Source organism: Cetorhinus maximus, chromosome 14, assembly GCF_964194155.1.
Source record: "Cetorhinus maximus chromosome 14, sCetMax3.hap1.1, whole genome shotgun sequence".
Taxonomy (NCBI): Eukaryota; Metazoa; Chordata; class Chondrichthyes; order Lamniformes; family Cetorhinidae; genus Cetorhinus; species Cetorhinus maximus.
In genome coordinates, this window is record NC_135892.1 from 13,875,116 (window position 1) to 13,891,741 (window position 16,626).

Here is a 16,626-nt window from a genome sequence, read left to right on the forward strand (position 1 = left end):
GTATGTTAAACAGATGTTTGGATTCCATTCTCTAAACGTTTCGTTACCATGGCTCCCTGCTCCCATTCATTTTGTTCTGCATCATTTCATTGGATTCCTTAGGAGAACAGAACCTCTCTCTAAATCACAATGAGAGAGTCATAAATCAAAGAGGGAGGCTATTTGGCCAGTGTGCCTTGTTGGCTCTTTGAAGGAGCTGTCTAATTAATCTATTCTACTGCTCTATCCCCTATAGCCCTACCTATTCCTCCTTTTCAAGAATCAATCCAATTTCAGAGTGCATAGCAAGGTGGAATAGGGCAGGATAAAAACATGGACCATCAATGAGATGGAATTTTGGACAGTTTTTGAACTAGGAAGGCAAAGTGGTTTGGGACCAGAATTCCAGAAGATAGGATGTAGTGAGTCAAGGTAGAAGAAACATTTCTGTTTTGGAAAATCTAAAACTAGGGAACATCAATATAAGATAGTCACTAATAAATCCAGTAGGGAATTCAAGAGAAACTTCTTTACCCAGAGAGTGGGGAGATGTTTTTATTCATTTATGGGATGGGGGCGTCGCTGTCTAGGCCAGCATTTATTGCCCATCCCTAATTGCCCTTGAGAAGGCGGTGGTGAGCTGCCTTCTTGAACCGCTGCAGTCCATATGGTGTAAGTACAATCACAGTGCTGTTAGGGAGGGAGTTCCAGGATTTTGATCCAGCGACAGCGAAGAAACAGTGATGTATTTCCAAATCAGGATGGTGAGTGACTTGGAGGGGAACTTCCAGGTGGTAGTGTTCCCATCTATCTGCTGCCCTTGTCCTTCTAACTAGTAGTAGTCGTGGGTTTGGAAGGTGCTGTCTAAGGAGCCTTGGTGAATTCCTACAGTGCATCTTGTAGATGGTACACACTGCTGCAACCGTGTGTCAGTGGTGGAGGGAGTGAATGTTTGTGGATGGGGAATGATTACCACAGGGACTGGTTGAAGTAAAGGAAAAACTAGATAACCACATGAAGGAGAAAGGAATAGATAAGCTGAGATGAAGAAGGGGTGGGAAGAGGCTTCTGTGGATCCCAAACCAGCATGGACCTGTTGGGCCGAATGGCCTGCGTTCTGGACTGTAAGTTTTATTTAATTATTTTTGAATGTTGCTATTGAATCGGCTTCCGCTGCTCTTTCAAAACAGCGCACTCCCAGATCATGTCTCTACTCATAAAACCAGGAATCCTGTGTGCTTTCTCTGAACCCTTTTTCTCTGTTATATTTGCTGTTGCGAGTCAGTGCTTCTCTGAACTTCCCTCTTGTAATCTCCTCAGCTGCAAATTCATTGTCCCGGCTATCCTTCTGTCCTCCTGACATTGAAATGCACACCGCAATGGCCCTCATTCTATCCCGTTCTTTAGGGTGAGAGAGCCACTGTGATTTTTGTGGAGGATGTTAATAATGAACAGCAGGTCTCCAGAGAGCAACCGCGAGTTGCTGCTGTTCATCCTTTTGTGTCTGGAGGCTGACCCCAGTGTTGGTGTTTGGAAGGGATTTAGGTAATGGGATGGAGAGGCTGACAATGTAAGAGTCCCATTCTCCTAGTGAAGAGTGTTGGGAGCTGGTGTGTGAACTACACCTCCCAGAATACCGCCTGGAACTGGCTCTGGGGCTGCATAGGGAGGAGTTAGAGAGAGAGTGTGTGTGTGTGTGTGAGAGAGAGAGAGAGGGGGTAGAGAGGACAGAGGTTCCCCTCCCAGTGGACGCGGCTTTAGTTGGCGAGTGGGAGAGCAGCGGATAAGCTGTAGGTTCTGCTGTGAAGGTTGGTCCGGATTTGTCTAACCACCACCCCCCACCAACACAGGGACAGAAAGCTAACCGGGTGAGTGAGAGCTGCGTTATATCTTGTGAAGAATAAGGGAAATAGAAGATTGCAGAAGAGACTGGGTGGGTTTTTAGCGATTGTTAATGATTGTATTTGAATTAATCCTTGCAGCTGGCGCATGCATTCCCCCCCCACCCCCAAACCCCCGGGTTTGAGTCTAAAGGTTGCGAGCGAAGCGGTCCTTTATTCCCCAGATTTATTGTTCAGGGGTTTATCTGCATCGTGCATGTTTATTTGGTTTTGGAGTGATTGATTGAATGCAGCCACTCGGTGGGGAGGCAGCTCCGGCTGATGTTCTGTACGCGAGGGAGTAGATTACAGCTGAACAAAGAATCTCACTCCGGGCAGTGACAGGCTGGAATTAGAAACACGATTGATTTTGTCTGTGATCCGAGGGCGCCTCGGCTGCACACCGAGACTGGTGTTGGGTGAATCACTGAGAATCTGTGGGGCAAATTTAAAAATACCAAGTCGATACCAAGAGTGATTGAAATGCTGATGATTCACGGTGAGAAGCAGAAATCAAAAGACTTACATTTACATAGCACCTTACACGAGCACAGGACGTGTCTCAGTTTTACAGCCATTGAAGAATTTTGAATGCAGTCACTGGTGTAACCGTCAATTTGCGAACAGCAAGCCCCCCCACACAAACAGCAATGTGATAACGACCAGATAATTTGTCTTGGTAATGTTGAGATAAATATTGGCAGAGATAACTCTCTGCTCTTCTTTGAATAGTGCCATTAATATTCACCTGAACAGGCAGATGGGGCCTCAATTTACCTGAAAGAAGGCACCTCCAACAGTGCAGCACCTCCTCAGTACTGTGCTAGAGTCAGGCTGGATTTAACTCAACTCCCGCCTGGAGTGGAACTTGAACCAGGAAGCTTGTGACTCAGAGACAAGCATGTTGCCACAACCAACAGACTAAATTGTTTTCATTCCTGTGCTTGAGTCATTGGACTGGGGTCACAAGGCTTGGCCCTCCTGCCTCAGAATCATGGCCTGGGAAATGTAAATAAGAACAGACGGAGACTAATTGAGTTTTGCTGCTAACTCAAGCTTTGTGTAACTAACACCATCTTTCAGAACAAGCCATGCCACGAGGTGTCCTGGAGACATCCAAGACCAGAGTATTGGCACCAACTGGATCTGATCATCACCAGACCTGAATCCTAACACATGCAACTACCACAGCCCTGACAGTGATACAGGTCACTCCCTGGTGTGCGCTAGGGTGAGGATGAAACCCTTGAAGTTTTTTTCATTCAAAGCACAAATGTCATCCTCATCAACATCAGCCATACTGTCTATCCAGATAAAAACCAACAGTTCCTTCACGCGACAGGACAGGTGTTCTCCAGCATTCCCACAGAGTGCAGAAAAGAAATGGAATATATTTTGAGACACCATCTACAATACCACACTCTCAACACATGGGAAGCAAGAGGGGGAAAATGCTGACTGGTTTGAGGCTAACATCACTGCAACAGTACCTGTCTTTGAAGCCAAGCAGTCCACTCTCATTAATTGCATTGGAGATCTGAGCGATAGGATACTGGATACACTAAGAGTTGCTCGAAATAAAATCTACCTTGAGTTGTACTCTAGGGAGAACAGGGTCACCGAGGAAGCTGTAGACACCATAGAGAGCCTGTCTGTCATGGGAGAGCTGGATATCAAACCCACAGTGAAGGAGCTTAGCAAAGCTATTGGCTCATTTGCCATCGGCAAAGCTCCAGGTAATGCTGCTGTACCACTTGAACTTACCAAGCATGGAAAACAGGTACTGCAGCGTCTGCACAAAGATCTGTCTCTGCGGAGGTCAATGCCCCAGGGTATGTATGATACAAAGGTTGTGACCCTGTATGAGAACACGGCCGAAGGCAACGATTGCAACAACTATCGATGTAGCTCCCTGCTGTGGATCATGGGAAAAGTATTGGCCTGTGTTGCCCTTGTCAGACTGCAGATCCTGGCTGAACACGTCCATCCTGAATCCCTGTGTGGTTCCAGAACTGGAAAATCTACAACTCACATGATCTTCCCAGTTCGGCAGCTGGAAGAGAAATGCCATGGACAAAGGGACCACCGTGTATTCCCTTCATCGATCTCACCAAGGCGTTTGACCATGTGAACAGAGGTGATCCATTTAATCTGCTGGAGAAAATTGGCTGAGCAGCTTCGATGGGCAATGTGATCTCCTGTTTCCATGCCAACATGATGGGTAAGGTCAGCTATGATGAGACAACATCAGAGCCCTTTAAGATCTGCAGTGGGTTCAAACAGGGTTGTGTTCTGGCGCCAAAACTCTTTGGCATATACACAGGAACATAAGAAATAAGAGTAGGGGGAGGCCATTTGCCCTTCAAGCCTTCTCCACCATTCGATAAAATCATGGCTGACCTGTTTGTGGCCTCAACTCCACTTTCCTGTCTGCCCCTCATAACCCTGCACGCCTTGCTGATCAAAAATCTATTCTTCTCTTTGCTGCTGTCATATGCCTTCAGGTGTTCTGCAGAGGATGTCTATTTGCATACCAGAACTGACAGAAAATTGTTCAACCTTGCGCCTGAGATTCAGGACAAGGGTAGTCCCAAGTCCTCATCAGAGAGTTATTCAACGCTGACAATGCCACACTAGTACTGACAATGGCGCATTAATATTCCATTCTGAGGAACACCTCTAGGGGCAAATGGACAGATTCTCTCACACCTGTAAAGAGGTTGGTTTGACCATCAGTGTCAGGAAGACAAATGTCATGGTCCAGGATGTTGCCATACCATCACCTATCAGTATGATTTGGGATGAAAGACAATGAGCCAAGGACTTGCCTTTGGGCGGAGCACACATCACACACTTACTCATACATTACAGTTAGCTGGATGGTCAACTATGCTGTCAATCTCAATAGTGCTATTGTATTGTGGGATCCTATTTTAGCTGAGATGCTGCTAGCTGTCCTACATTTACTGCTGTGGAAACTCTATGCCCAGAGGTTTTAAAGCTGCTTTCACATTTCTGGAAATTATTTGCTATTGATCATTTTACTTTGCTTTAATATTGACACTTCAAGGAGCTCTGTGGGAGAACCAGCTCCCTAATCATAAAGAGAAAGTACTGCAGATGCTTGAGGGGCCTGGCAAAGTGTCATTGACCTGAAACTTTAACTCTGTCTCTCTCTCCACAGATGCTTCCAGAGCTGCTGAGTATTTCCGGCATTTTCTTTTTATTCCTAGTGTTAAAACCTGCCTGGTTAAATCCTGTAGACTGATGCAGAATTGTAGACCCAAATAACATTTCTGTCGACTTTCCCCATTCGACTGTTAGTGATGTGATAGGATTTCTTATTTCAAAAAGTGCAGTTGTATTATTTAATTGGTGAACACATGCCCATTCCTGTTTATTTAAGGGAAATACAAGTGCAGTATATACATTGCATGTTTGTAATATTTCCTCCAATGTGGATCTGGGGTTATCTCGCTGTGCCTGCGAATTGTATTTGGATGAATTTATTACAATACATACTATAAAAACAGCTGAGTTATATTATATATTAGTAAATGATATATTAGTTATTTATTTTGCAGCCAAAAGTAATTTAGTTAAAAAGCGGTGTGCAGTTTGGAGATGCACTGAAGGGCTGGTTACAATTGGAGGGGGAAAGGGGCGGGGCCTCTGTCCTGACGTCATACGCCGCCCTGTCAGCCAGCATCAGGGAGAAGTGGGCGGGAGAAACGTCCTGACGCCATAAGCCGCCCTGTCAGCCAGCGTCAGGGAGAAGTGGGCGGGAGAGACGTCCTGACGCCATAAGCCGCCCTGTCAGCCAGCGTCAGGGAGAATTGGGCGGGATCGACGTCCTGACGCCATAGGCCGCCCCGCCAGCCAGCGTCAGGGAGAAGTGGGCGGGGCCCGCGCGTTGACGTCACTCGCCCGCCGTCTTCGAGTCGCTTTAAACAAAATGGCGGATCGGGCTGGGGTCCTCGCCGAGTGGCTTTAAATTTAACTTTAAAATTGAAGCACCAGGTGAGGAAACTGTGAGTAAGGCCCTTTCATTTCGATTGTTCTGCTTAGAGTGCGCGTGTTGAAACATAAGCCTCACGTAAAATAATTGCCGATCAATCGATGCTGAGGCTCCGCTTTGTCTGAGGAGGGGAATCCGCCGCCGATGCCGATCCCGCTCCCGCCGGCCCCCCACGGCCCGCCACCCCGGGGCTGGCTCCCCACACTCTTCCCCCGAGAGCTGTGCCTGGCTGTCCGCGCCCCTGAACTCAGCCTCCTGTGGCTGGAGGGAAATATTCCAGCCTCCCGAGAAGCCGGCTTTACCGTCCTCCCGTCTCACTTAACAGTTGTTCCAAGAATCCTTTCCGCTGACCGCTTTACTTCCCCATGTAAAACGCTGAATTCATAGCTCATGGAGTCTGATGTCCAGTTCTCTGCGATGATCTCGGATAAGGTGGAGCGTTGTGCAGTGGTGGTACTGAACTGAGGATCTTTGTAAGGGAAAGAAAGGAAAACAGGAGAAAGTATCTCCGATTAAACACCACCGCCCAATCAATCTGCCCCTTTTTATCTTTGGAGCTGCAATATCAGCTCCTCAAATCTAAAATTTCCAGCCAGCGCCGTATGAAATCGGAAAAATGCTAGGAATGTCTTGGATTGGATATATGGACAGAGCCTGCCCGTGTTCACTTGGGTTCTTCCCACTGGCAGAACATGTCTGCAATTCTCGTATTTATGTAATGAATCTAAATACAGTTAGGTAGTTGGGGGATTAATAAAACACTAAAAATGAGAAGCAAAAAGCAGTATTTCGGAACGTAGAAATCATGATTTAATTACCAGGATCTGTGTGGAAAGATGTGAATAATCTGGATTGTTGTTATAAACTAACGACCTTTCTTGTAGCAGTTATTAATCATGGAACGTTATAGCACAGAAACCAGCAATGAGGCACACCAAATTTTTAATAATCTTCCTGTACTTAAGGCAGCTCATCTGCTCAGTCCTCGTACCCTTTCATTTTTTTTTCCAGGAATTATCTAATTCCCCAGCAAAGTAATTTATTAATTGTATTTCCACAGCAGCTTATGGCAAAACATTCCACCATCAAACCACCCTCCATGAAAATAAATCTTTTTCTAACTTCTTTATTTTTGGGAGCTTTATCTTAAATATTTGCCGCCTTGTCTGCATCTCTAAGATCCAGTACAAACTTTTCACAGCCCTTCACAATCTTGAATGCCTCAATCAAACTTCTCATCTCCAGCGTAAAAACCCTAATTTTAATTAATTATAATTAATAACTAACTCCTCAAGCCTGGTAACATCCTAGTGATTCTATGATAAATCTTTTCCCACCAACATAGCCCAAAATTACACTAACTACCCCCAACTCAGGTCTTTGAATTCAAATTTACTCCTTGCTTTTGTACTCTGTGTCTCTAGATACTCAGCCAAGGATTTTAGTCTATCTTTTTATGGCCAACTGCCTACTTATTGCCTAACGTATCCACAAACCAAGGTTTCTCTGCTCCATTTTAACATCTTATAATTTAAGGTATATTTACTTTTCTCCCTGATTTAGTTTACGAAGGATTCCAACCTCAGACTTCTTGCTAGCATGAGTTCATTGAATTTTATTATGCCCAGTCAAAGAATTGAATAATTCTGTGATTATTATCTGTTGGAGGTGTTGTCTTGTGTAGTGTAACTCCTATGGTATACATGTTGCTGTTTCCATCGTTTCTGATAATCTGCCATAATGCCAAATATGAAGAAACTTTAAAATGTTGTAGCCAGCAAAATGGCCAGGTCTAGGAGCAATTTTGCTTTTGCCCCCATTTCTGCTTTAAAATGATGATTGAAGACACTGAAGCATGTTTAGTTCTGATGCAGATGATTTATTCTGTACTATTTTAAATGGAACAAAACTTATGGAACTAACAACCTGATGGAAATTTATTCCAAATGATTTTTGAACTCTGCAACTGTAAATTATTGTTTCTGGATTAAATGATTACTGAAGTCTACACATTTGAGTAATTCACACGCTTAACTGATCATAAATCTCAATTAAACTTGATGGCATAGACTCTACTGAATATTCTGTGCTGCTAACTAGAAAATAAAATCCCTACAAATCTTGAATTGAAGCAGTAGGTAGGTGTGTAATATGTGATGCCGAATTGGAGTGATCTTCGTAGGTTATATCTCAGAATCTCACAGTGCAGAAGAGGCCCTTTGGCCCATCGAGTCTGCACCAACACGTGAGAAACACTTGACCGACCTACCTAATTCCATTTACCAGCATTTGGCCCATAGCCTTGAATGTTATGACATGCCAAGTGCTCATCCAGGTACTTTTTAAAGGATGTGAGGCAACCCGCCTCCACCACCCTCCCAGGCAGCGCATTCCAGACCGTCACCATCCTCTGGATAAAAAAGTTTTTCCTCACATCCCCACTAAACCTCCTGCCCCTCACCTTGAACTTATGTCCCCTTGTGACTGACCCTTCAACTAAGGGGAACAACTGCTCCCTATCCACCCTGTCCATGCCCCTCATAATCTTGTACACCTCGATCAGGTCGCCCCCCCCCCAGTCTTCTCTGCTCCAACGAAAACAACCCAAGTCTATCCAACCTCTCTTCATAACTTAAATGTTTCATCCCAGGCAACATCCTGGTGAATCTCCTCTGCACCCCCTCCAGTGCAATCACATCCTTCCTATAATGTGGCGACCAGAACTGCACACAGTACTCCAGCTGTGGCCTCACCAAGGTTCTATACAACTCCAACATGATCTCCCTACTTTTGTAATCTATGCCTCGATTGATAAAGGCGAGTGTCCCATATGCCTTTTTCACCACCCCTCTAACATGCCCCTCCGCCTTCAGAGATCTATGGACACGCACGCCAAGGTCCCTTTGTTCCTCAGAACTTCCTAGTGTCATGCCGTTCATTGAATACTTCCTTGTCAAATTACTCCTTCCAAAGTGTATCACCTCACACTTTTCAGGGTTAAATTCCATCTGCCACTTATCTGCCCATTTGACCATCCCATCTATATCTTCCCGTAGTCCAAGACACTCAACCTCACTGTTAACCATCCATCCAATCTTTGTGTCATCCGCATACTTACTAATCCTACCCTCCGCATAGTCATCTATGTCGTTTATATAAATGACGAATAATAGGGGACCCAGCACAGATCCCTGTGGTACGCCACTGGACACTGGCTTCCAATCACTAAAGCATCCTTCTGTCACCACCCTCTGTCTCCTACAACTAAGCCAATTTTGAATCCACCTTATCAAATTACCCTGTATCCCATGTGCATTTGCCTTCTTTATAAGTCTCCCATGTGGGACCTTGTCAAAGGCTTTGCTGAAATCCATATAAACTATATCAACTGCACTACCCTCATCTACACACCTGGTCACCTCCTCAAAAAATTCAATTAAATGTATGCCTTATTTGCTTTATTCGGCTAGTGTGAAATATGGGATGCAAATTCCCTTAAATGTAAAAACATGAAATTGGACCATTTTTCTAACCATGACCTTGTACTCCCAAGATCAGAGCTTTTGAAAAATATGACACCCCTTTTCATGGTAGCAAGACCCAAATATGTGGGTTTATAAATAGAAATTAATTTTTCCAGCATTATTTCAGGTAGCTGAGATTATTCCCAAAAATCACTTCAGACCTCTGGCAATGACTCAGGGTTGACAGCTTGTTTTGCTTCCATCCAAAAACAATTAAGTTTTCTTTACCGTCAGTCAGTGTTTAGCAGTACTATTCTCAGGTTTTGTATTTGTTTTCTAAAATTTTTGAAGGGATGCAATATCTTTATACCAAAATGTTTTAGTGAAAATATTGGACTCCTTTTCAACATTTAAATTATTTGATGGATAAACATGTTTAAGTGTGAATTGTACAAAATACATAAGTTTGCAAATTGAAACATTTAATATCATAATGCAGTAGTTTAGAGCTACCGGCTAGCAGTTATCCCGTGTTGTCAAGTCTCTTATACTTATATAAAACCACTTGTTGAACGCAGGCTTGTTAGGGATACCTTACCAAAAGTCTGGGAGCTCTTTTTGATGAAATAATGGTGCATCACTGACAAATATAATAGAGTGGTGTGTTTCTAGAAAGTCAAAAATGGAGGTCTACACCATATCATTTTTACAGAAGTTCCTGTATCAGGCCAGGAGTAATGTAATAAATCTATAGTCGATACTGCTCACCAGTTGGTTTAATCAGGAAAGGTTTTCAGTGTCTCTCAATAATTGCTTCAGTAGGCATTACCTTATATTGTGACTTGCTGGAGGAATATTTACTTAACTAACCTGAATTATTTCCACAAATGTGCAATTACCTTTGAGGTTCACTTTGAAAATTTAAATAAAATGGTCTTATAGTTTTGTCAATAATGGAAAAAAATTTTTCTCTCTTTACAAAGTTAGCTAAGTCCCCACATAGTGTATATCCAAGGCTGCTGACCATGACTGGAGCGTTACAATTAGCCTCCATGCTGCTAACCAGCTTGGAAGGGGAGTCGGAGCTGTGGAGGGTGGGTTGCAGGGTTTGATATGAGGAATCAGCCAGAATTCTGTAGCTGAAAGCTATCCTTTCATCCCAGTTGTAGGAAAATTGCTGAAGTTTAGTGTCTGAGCTTCCACAAAATGAAGAATCTCCTTGTACGATGTTAGCCCAATCATCCACTTGTGCAGTTATAATCTGTCTCGGAATCTATTTAACCCCAAATGTTAGCATTCATTGTGAAGATGTGTGTGACGTGGATTAAAATATGTCTTGCTCGGGTGGTTTTTACTTCCTGTGAGCCCAGAGACTGGAGGGTTGTTTGCATTCGAGCCCACCAAGGAAGATGTTGATAAAAGCAAAATACTGCGGATGCTGGAAATCCAAAACAAAAATACCTGGAAAAACTCAGCAGGTCTGGCAGCATCTGCGGAGAGGAACACAGTTAACGTTTCGAGTCCACTTGACTCTTCAACAGAACTAAGGGAAAATAGAAAAGATGTGAAATATAAGCTGGTTTAGGTTGGGGGGGGGACACACACAAGAAGAGTTGGATAGAGGGCCAGTGATAGATGGAGATAACCAAAAGATGTCACAGACAAAAGGACAAAGAGGTGTTGAAGGTAGTGATATTATCTAAAGGAATGTGCTAATTAAGGGTAGAAAACAGGACGAGCAAGGTACAGATAGCCCTAGTGGGGGTGGGGTGGGGTGAAGGAATCAAAAAAGGCTAAAAGGTAGAGATAAAACAATGGATGGAAATACATTTAAAAATAATGGAAATAGGTGGGAAAAGAAAAATCTATATAAATTATTGGAAAAAACAAAAAGGAGGGGGATAATCGGAAAGGGGGTGGGGATGGAGGAGAGAGCTCATGATCTAAAATTGTTGAACTCAATATTCAGTCCGGAAGGCTGTAAAGTGCCAAGTCAGAAGATGAGGTGCTGTTCCTCCAGTTTGCGTTGAGCTTCACTGGAACAATGTAGCAAGCCAAGGACGGACATGTGGGCATGAGAGCTGGGTGGAGTGTTGAAATGGCTAGCGACAGGGAGGTCTGGGTAATGCTTGCGGACAGACTGGTTTTGATCCTGTCCTTTTGGTGTCTACACTTGCACTTAAAGTAGACATTATTGATAGTAAATGGGGACAGGATACCTTCCTTTCTCCTATCTTCTCATCCCTCTCAATTCACAATTATAATAACTTTATAGAATGATACAATAATGCCGTATGGGTGACCTTCCAGTCCTTTTGAGTAAGTGCCAGCTCCCTCAAAGAGCTATTCCCATTTCCCCACTCCGTCCCGATATCCTTGTAATTCTCTCTTCCTCTAAGCATTAATCCAATTCCCTCCCAAACAGTATCACTAAATCTGTATCTACTACCCTATCAAGCAGTGCACTCCAAATCCCAACTACTCATTGTGCTAAAAAGCTATTTCTCATGTAGCCACTGGTTCTCTTGCCAATCACCTCAAATCTATGCCCTATGTTTCTCCATCCTTCAGCTCTTTGAACCAGCCTCTCCATATCAACTTTATCTGAACCTCTCAAACAGCATTGTTAAATCTCTTCCCAGCCCTCTCTCTAGGGAGAAAAAATCTTTGCTTTTCCAGTCTATCAATGTAACTGTAATCCCTCAATTCTGGAACCATTCTAGTAAATCTTTTTTGAACCCGCTCCAAAGCCTTCACTTACTTCCTAAAGTGCAATGCCCAGAATTGGATGCAATACTCCAGCTGGGGCTGAACTAGCATTTTACAGATGTCTAGCATGACTTCTTGTCTTTTGTTCTCTGTCTCTATTCCTAAAGTCCAGGATTTGTATCCTATATTAACTGCTTTGTTAACACGTCCTGCTCCCTTCAGAGATTTGTGTCCAAACCGCTGCAGGCCTCTTGCACTCTCTCGTGTGCTCTCCACACCCCTTTTACTACTGGGCCAGGTGAAATTTTGGATATCTGTCATTACCTTCACACCAGCAGATTGGGTTTTTGCCCATTGACTAGTTGGAGCTTCCTAAATGCTGGCTATTTTGAGCCCTAAATATGCTGGTGGGATTTTGTTCTGCACTTCCCAGAAAGTGGAAATGAAGAACAAAAACTGGGGTCAAATGGACAATTTGCTCGTACCCTACACCAATATTTTGGCAAGCACCGTGAGAAAAGTAGATCTACCCTGGATCTATATTTGAATCTGAGTCAAAATGGACAGCCTGTGGCTTCCCCAGTGATTCATCTGATTTGAGGCAGCGAGTAGCTGAGCTGTAGTCTGGGAAGGTCCAAATCCAGTGTTCCTGTGTGAGTGAACTCTTTTCAGCTGGGATAAGAGCGATATGGCAGTGGGCCTTACTAACTCCAATAAGGAGAAAAGAAAATTAGTTGACATTCCTGTCCCTGTTCGGAATTCATTGACGCCTGCAGGAAATAGATAATGTGCGTGCTCACATTTGACTGTTCCAGTTCCTGTTTTTTTGAAAAAGGGCACTTATGAAGGAAAGGAAGGGATGAGAAAGTGGTGGAAAAAGGGAGAAGGCACCATATTTACAGAGGCCATGCCTTTATTCACAGATGTTGTCATTTTTATTTCTTCTGTGATTTTCATTGTCCTTCAAATTTTTTTTAGTGTATACCTGAACTCTGATTCTGGTGTATCCTATGCATGAAATTAGATTTGAACTAGACTGCTTAGGATGCCCTTAATTTGTATTTAGCCTAGGTTTCTGCATTAATTAATAAGCATAGCACTAATTTCAAAGTCTCATCATGAATACTAAAAATGGGAAATACTGGAAGTTTTAATATTCAAACACTGTTGGTTCTGCTTCCTGGGGATTTTGAAATTAAAAATAAGTACTGTGCATATTGATTGAATTTGAGTAGATCCAAATTATAAATTTGCCAAATAAAAATCACTTTAGGTACAGCCTAAGGATTTGCAACAAGCAAACAGACAATTACACCAGGAATGTATATATCAGGCACGCAGCCTAACTCCTGCATCTGCCACACCTTTCCTAAACTGAGACTCCGAGGGTACTAATGAGCTTTGTTTCCAACTGTTTATCGTCTCTTTTTCCTACCCTGTGAGACATTAGTACCAAATGCAATGCTGATTGTTGTTTTGTTTTTTCATTAAGATTTTCATTACTTTTGTTGCTTTGATCATGGCTGTCACTATAGCTCTAAGTGTTTAAACAACGGTCTGTTTGATGAAACAGAAATACAAAATGACAAACTTGAACTACATACATTTTTAACTCTTCAAAAATGTCTTCTAGCCCTGACTAGTCTTGTTTATAATTTATAGATAACAACCAAGTTCACAATACCTAAAAACAAGGTAGTGCATTATGAAATTTCATTACTAAAATTGAATATTCACCAATGGTGCTTAACAAACGTCAGATGTGTTATACTAGAGGTGCCAATCTCCAACCAGTACACGTAGAAAATGATGGACAATTTGGCAGCCTTGAATTGCATTGCGTTGCATTCTGCTCACCGACAAGGGAGCTGTGCACATGCATACAAGTGTGTGCACTGAACTTTAATGTTGGTGAATGTGGCCTTTTTCTTGACGTTTAAACTTTTCTTTTGAATGTTTTCAAGGTTCCCAGCCCAACTTGCAGTGGGGAGACATTGCCTCCTGAAGTTGATCACGTATCTCCTGCCTTTTGTTCAGCTGAGTTACATTATTGCTTTTGTGTTAATACAAACTCAGAACCAGTTTGCATTAATAGAAAATTGATTGGTGTAGCTTGGTAAGTGGTTTACTCCATCCTGGCATGAAATTATAAATGATTTTCCTTTTGGGTAATAAAACAGTCTGTGGAAATATGTGATTTTTATTTTGCTCTATATTTTAAAAATTCATGTTAAGTTTTGGTTGGGTTATGATTGTTTCCTGTTAAAGTTTTGGTTTTGTAGGTGGTTTCAGTATCATAACCTTGCAGCTATACATGTGTAACTCTTGCATTTTTGAGTAAGCTCAGATAGTAAATCTACAGTGACAGTGAGTTTTTGGCTTTGGTATGGAATGATAATGTTCAGGCTTGATGTCGATTTGTATTATGTAGCACAACGTTGGTGTAGACTGTCAAACATGCCTTTTCTTACCATTGTTGTTCATATTGGAACTGTTAACAATTGGAGAAAATTTCAGAAATATTCATATCCTCCTTTATCCATGTAACAGGTTCAGTTTTTTGAAAGGAGTATTTTGTAAATCAGGTATGTCTAATTCATCACAAGAATTATTCTGAGTGAGATTGACTCTGTTAACATTAGCTAGTGGTGAAATTGCTGTGAATTTAGTGATCATCCTCCAGGGGAGGAATGCGTATTAAATAAATTATCCAATGTTCTTCTTAAAATGTACATTCTAGGCTGGTTTTTTTAATTAGACTTAGTCTACACACACTGCGCATTTCTGTGAATACTGCCATTAAATCTACCATACAGAAATGACAGCACGAAGTGCAAGCACTTCCCATGCCTCTTAATGAATGAGGAAAGCCATTTCATTTTCTCCCTTTCCCACTCTCCTGTTACAAGTGTTGACTTGTGGCTGAACAATTTTTGGATGTAACGCCAGAGGGTAAACGCCAAAGTGGCCAGTCTTTATGTCAGATAAAAGCAAAAAACTGCGGATGCTGGAAATCCAAAACAAAAATAAAAATGCCTGGAAAAACTCAGCAGGTCTGACAGTATCTGCGGAGAGGAACACAGTTAACGTTTCGAGTCCATATGACTCTTCAATAGAAGTAAGGAAAAATAGAAAAGAGGTGAAATATAAGCTTTATGTCAGTATGGACGTTGTGTGTTGGCAATATCCACGTGTATACATTTCCAGCAGGTTGAGAGTAGGAATTGTTTATTGTCTTCTCCTTTTTCTTCCCCTATCCCCCACTTCTCCCTCCCACTCATGGAATGGTTGAGTTCAATCACAGTGTTCCAGCTGCAGCCTGGACTAAGTTCAGTTAATTCAGCAGAATCTAACTAATTCAGAGAATCTAACTCTCCAATCTTCTGGTTTCCAGAGTTACATGTGTTTCTACAAACTGAGGCCTCAAGATTTCCATTTTTAGCTGAGGTATATGGATTAATCCATGCTTTACACCAAGAGTGCTCCCATTCCAAGAGCTGAACCTGTATAACTAAAACTGATTCCTGTTTAGTTTGGGAGTGGCTTGATACTTGGCTTTTGTATATAGGAATTAACAGACTAATGAATTGGGTCATAATCTCCTCACAAAGCAAAAAGAAGCATACTTTGAATCATGATTTGTCTTTTGTCTTTGCACCTAGTGTCAGCTTGTCCACAGTGACAAACTATGAACTTTATTCGTTCCTAAATCCTGTGTTTCATAATTGAGAGATACTGTGCATGTTTATTCCTGTGCCAAATATTTTACATTTATATATCCTCTTCAGTTCTCCAATTATCAATTGAATCCTTTTTCATTAGGCTGCTGTGAATGGGTTTATCTGTCGATGGTTATCTGGTATTGTTTGAAATAACCAACAGTTGCTGTCTTCACCTATCAATGTACTTTGAATAAATGCCAAAAAACTACATTGGGTCCATGAAACCAAACCTCAATTCACAGTAGTAAGACGCCTTCTGAGATTTTTAATACTGTAACGTTTTAAAGAATGGACCTATTTAAATACAAGCAGCTTTCCAATGATAAAATGGCACGTATTGCTCTGTATTTTCGTGCCCTCGAATAAACTTACTGTTCTTGCTATTTGTAGTGCTGCTCAGACTTTTATTGTGAGTAAATAGTCATTTAGCTTTTCCTTTTTGACAGGTGGTTGGGCAAACACATCTCTTTATACTGCGAATTTTAAAGAAGGTGTCTCCACATAATTCATGCTGTCTATTCCTTTAATGGCTGCTGGCTTATGCTTCAATCAACCTGCACTGTCAATTTAGCATCTGGGCACATAATTGTAGGTCATTATAACTCATAACCACCAAACATATACGCAGTATAATTGAAACCACCCATCCTCAGGACCTCAAACCTGTTGCCTGTCTTCCTTGTGGATTGTGCTCTTGGCATACAAAGCATATTTGCCTATTCAATAACCTTTTGCCTTCTCCCTCTTTTTATAACCACCAGATTTATTCTCTACACTTCCACCACTCAACCCCTTTTAAATTAATTTCTGTTTATCTTTTTTTTTTGCTTTCCATAAGATGATCCAGAAGGAAT

At 42.2% G+C, this 16,626-nt stretch overlaps 1 protein-coding gene across 8 annotated transcripts in view; it reads left to right on the plus strand.

Moving 5' to 3' along the window:
- Positions 1–1,823: 1,823 nt before the first annotated feature.
- Positions 1,824–16,626, plus strand: part of peli1b (pellino E3 ubiquitin protein ligase 1b) — a 38,240-nt gene continuing 23,437 nt past the window's right edge. Inside the window, exons 1-3 of one of the 8 annotated variants that reach the window (XM_078556536.1) lie at positions 5,782–5,890; positions 14,015–14,166; positions 15,873–16,016. The gene's annotated coding sequence lies outside the window, so the exon portion shown is untranslated. Of the gene's footprint in view, positions 1,913–2,296; positions 2,359–5,762; positions 5,891–14,014; positions 14,167–15,872; positions 16,017–16,626 lie in introns of those variants that run through there. The other 7 variants (XM_078556534.1, XM_078556531.1, XM_078556533.1 and 4 more) reach the window with 7 other exon arrangements.